The following is a 4,750-nucleotide window of genomic DNA, read 5'->3' as shown; positions in this document are numbered from 1 at the left end:
CCACCTGGAAGCAGATTAGACTCTAAGTCGATTGCTCTAAGTTGCTGCAGGGAGACATTGTTAGCTAAGGCTTGGGAGCCCCAGCAGCATCTTTACACACACACACACACACACACACACACACACACACACACACACACACACAGATTTTTCCCACTTGAATTCTGACATATTTCCCACATGAAAAATGAGAGACATTCTCTAAAGGTATCATGACATGTGTATCCCACACATCTCCTGACAATTGTTTATCCATGTCTCCAGACAAATGTTTCCCACATGTCTCCTGAGTGATATTTACCACATATTTTCTGACAGATATTTCATACATAGATGCTGACAGGTGTTTTTCCCAGATAAATTCTGAGATACATTTCTCACGTGAAGCATGACAGATGCTTTCTAAATAAATCACCACATGTATATCCCATATATATTCTGACAGGTGTTTTCCACATATCCCCAGACAGATCTTTCCCACATTTATACTGTGAGATGTTTTCCACATGTATTATGACACCATTTCCCCACATATCTCCTTCCATGTTTCCTACATGTATTCTGACAGATGTTTCCCATGTGTATTCTGACAGAATAGTCTCACATATCTTCCAAGAGATGTTTTGCACATGTCTCCTGACTGATATTTACTGCGTGTTTCCTGACAGATGTTTCCCAGATTAATTCCGAGAGATATTTCCCACATGAATCGTGGCAGATGATTTCTGTCGGTTTTGCCACATGTGTGTGCCTCATATATCCTGGCATTTGTTTTCCACATATCTGCTCAAAGGTGTTTTCCACATATTTCCTGACATATTTTTCACATGTATCCTGACAGATGCTCCCCACGTTTCTTCACAGAGATTTCCTAAATATTTCCAGACATATGTTTCCCACATATCTGCTGACTGATATATACCACATATATCCTGAGAGATATTTCCTCCATGTATACTGACTCATTTCCCACATAAATTTTGACATATTTGACATATATTTCCCACATCAATGATAACTGTTTCCCACATATCTCCTGTCATATGTTTCCCACAGGTCTCCTGACTGATGTGTATATGTTTTCTGCATCTGTACTGAGACAGTATTCCAACATGAATTTGGAGAGATACTTTCCACATGAAACATGACAGATGCTTTGTAAAGGTATGGTGACATGTGTATTCCACATATCTCCTGACAGGGGTTTCCAACATATCTTCTGGCAAATGTTTCCCACATTGATCCTAAAAGATGTTTCCCACATGTATCCTGGCAGGATCTTCTCACATGTCTCCCGCTAGATATTTCCCACATCTCCTGACTAACATTTTACCCCATGATTCGACGGATGTTTCTCATATGTCTACTGACTGATATTTACCACGTGTCCTGACTGGTTTCCTTCTTGCATACTAACTGATGCTTCCCATATAAATTCTGGCGGATTTTTCCCACATAAAAAATGAAGGATATTTCCTAAAGGTATTACACATGCATGTCTCACATATCTCCTGACAGATGTGCTCCCAAGTCTCCTGAACCGATATTTCCCACATTTCTCCTGGCTGATATTTACCCTTTTTTCCTGACAGATGTTTCCTGTATGTATCCTAACAGATGTTTCCCACAGGAATTCCAATAGATATATCCCACAGGAAACATGGCAGATGCTTTCTAAAATATTACATGTGTCCCACACATCCCTCGACAGGCATTTCCCACATATTTCCTGTCAGACATTTCCCACATTTTTTCCTAACACGTTTCCCACACATTCCTGAGAGTTGTGGTATGTGTGGGAAATGTGTCCTGAAATATGTATTATCCTATGCATCCTGATACACATTTCCTACTTTTCTCCACAGATTTTTCTCCCTACATTTCCTAGCTGGTCTCAGCAGTCTCAAGGGCAGAGTGTGACTTGGAGTGAGGTAAGGCATATACAGAGAGAGGTTCAGGCTGTATAGAGGTGCAGTTTATGGTCCTATATATGGGGATCTGGTTGGTTTGCAGAAAAGAGACAAACAGTTGTGCCTCTAGTTCTGTGCTACAGTTGGACTATCTTTGCAGAATTTGTCACTGTGATCCTACTTTGGATACAGAGATTGACTATAGGGGTGTCTTTAGGCACACACTGTTCAAGAAATACAGATTGACATGGAATCAGCTATACCTTGCAGGTCGGTGAGCCTGCACTGTCTGTCGTGGTCATGATCCAGCTACCTCTGAGGCCGCAAAGACTTTCAGGGTGGACCATTGTGCTGTTCCCAGTCCGCACAGTCCCTGAGGGTTGTGGCGCTAACCCCTTTTGTTGACTGTACTGCCAGGGCCTGATGCAGAGTTGGAGGAATTGGGGTGCCCACCACTCATGCATGTCCTCAAAGAGCTTGTCACAGCTCCTCTGAATGGATACCATCTTCATAAATATGCATGCAATCTAGTGGTAGAAATTAAGTAAACAACTAAAAGTCATTGAGGAAATAGGGAGGCATGTACAAACTCAAGCTTTTATTAAAAGATACTCATGCTAGTCCAGACATTTGACCTAGACTGGCAAGACTTGCAAGACATGGTGTCAGCTTCTGCCAGGTGTACATTTACACATTTCTGACTTGAGTTTTATAGATGATGAATTGTTTGCTTCTCTGTTATGGAGATGAAGTATTTGCATCATTAGAAATGAATAAAAAGTCAAGTATAACTCAATAATCCCTTTTCTGTCAACATCCATTATGAGCCTAGAAAAATCAATACAGCAAATTGTCATGGGTGTCTGATTCTGCGGCCCAGGCCTGGATCTGTAAATCATTCTGGGGCCATGTTCAGTGACAATGGATGATTTATTTACTATCTTTGTGCTTTAATGTGCCCTGTGATCAGGGAAAAATGCTAATACTTAGGTTGTCTTGAATATAAATCAACTACCATATGAACTATTCTAGTTGCTGATGCTAAGAATAACCATGCTTTTTCTCTCATGTACTGGGATTAAGTCTATCTCTATAGAAGTTGTTCAGCTGGGTTGTAAGTCCCTACATTTACACAAGACAGATGCTCTTCGAGTGTATGTTCTTGTCCTCAAGAACTGCTCGAGTTGCAGAAGATAGACAAATATGCAGGGCGTTCTGGTTCTGGGCTGTTATCATTTTTTCTTGCTTTTGATGGATGTTTCCCACACCCTCCAGTCGGTGGGCCACCTTCCAGGTTTCAGGGCCCATCTTCCACCCTGTGTGGAACCTTGAAGAGTGGTTCCTGGCACTTCCCCTAATCATGCTGCACTGACATGCTGCTCCTCTTTGCTCCTCTGATATCCATGGCTGCTCCACATAAAGGTTCACTCTCTCAGAGGTACGAATCAGCATCAGAAGAATGCTATCTGTTAGAGTTGCCAACTTCTGTGAACACCCGCAAACAGCTTTCAGTTCCTGGTAAGTAATGGCTCTGCTCAGCCCAACCCCACACCCCATCCACACACACACTGCCTTGTTCTGGAAGAGCCTAGGGTTCCTGTCCACCACCTACAGCCTTCAGGGCTGTTCTGACTCTGTCCCACCAACACTGCTCTCTTCTCTGGAATTAGTTTTATTTGGTTGTGTTTTTTTAATTCTCTTTTGAAACAATATATACAAGCAGAAAAGTGCACATATATTTGAGTGTATTGCTCAATGTATTATCACTAACTGTACATAGAACCCATTCAGGTCCCCAACCATTCCTGACTATGAACAGCATAAATTTGCTTTTTTGTTCTCTTTCTGTACTTTTTAGAAATAGAATTTTAAAATAGATTAAGTAAACTTCATGTAGCTTTTACCAGATATGTAAAATAGGCACAGATTTTGAAAGATACAAAGATCATTGCTTACATGTATCAAACTCAGCTCTAAAAAAGGAAAAACAAAAAGGTGATCGAGTATGAAAATAGGGTTGCATTGCAGATTGTCCTTTGTGTTGATTCAGTGGGGCTGGCCATTGCCCAAGTGCCCTGTCCGTCTTGGCTTTTGAATCTGCTCCTGGAGACCACCTGGGTCCCCAAAGCTTAGAAGTCCGGCGGGCTTGGCTTTCTTCTAGAAGGCCTCAGACTGTGTGCTTGGCAGCAGCCCTCCTAAGGTTTTCCTTTCATGGTGAAGCCCAGACGGAGTCCCTAACACTCTTTAATGACCCAGGGTCCAGTCCTCACAGAGACTGGGTGGGTTCTGCATGTTTGTGAGACCAAGGGAGAAGCCCCAGCTCTACTGAAGCTTCAGAGCCTGAGCCTGAGCCCAGCTGCCAGCCAGCATGACCCATAAACTTCTCCTGACCTATGAACTATTGGGGCAGGGTGAGCACAGCTGCAAAGTGCCCACCTCCAATGATTAGTGTCCTTCCATGGCTGGTCCCAGTCAGTGACCTGCTGTGCCTAAGGCACCATTGAAGATAGACAACAAGGTGGAGGAGCAAGTCCATTCTATCAGAGGCAACTCTTCTGCAAACCCTATGAACTCAGGTAGACTGTACTGCTCCTACTTTAGAACATGTAATTACCATCTTGCCCCAGAATGACTTGCCTTAGCACCTGAGTTCATGTCCCTCATGGTCAGAGGGGGCATGCATAGTTGCAGTGGTCATGGAACCAGTGACTCCATGAGGGTTTCTCAGAGGGGATCCATCTTCGCAAGCTGGTAGAGGCCTCCCAAGATGACTGAGGTTTTGTCACAGGTAAGCTCTGTCTCAGTTCTCCACAGGGTCTACACAGCCTACACGTGTGAGC

Source organism: Tenrec ecaudatus, chromosome 15, assembly GCF_050624435.1.
Source record: "Tenrec ecaudatus isolate mTenEca1 chromosome 15, mTenEca1.hap1, whole genome shotgun sequence".
Classification (NCBI taxonomy): Eukaryota; Metazoa; Chordata; class Mammalia; order Afrosoricida; family Tenrecidae; genus Tenrec; species Tenrec ecaudatus.
Note: the sequence above shows the minus strand (reverse complement) of the source record.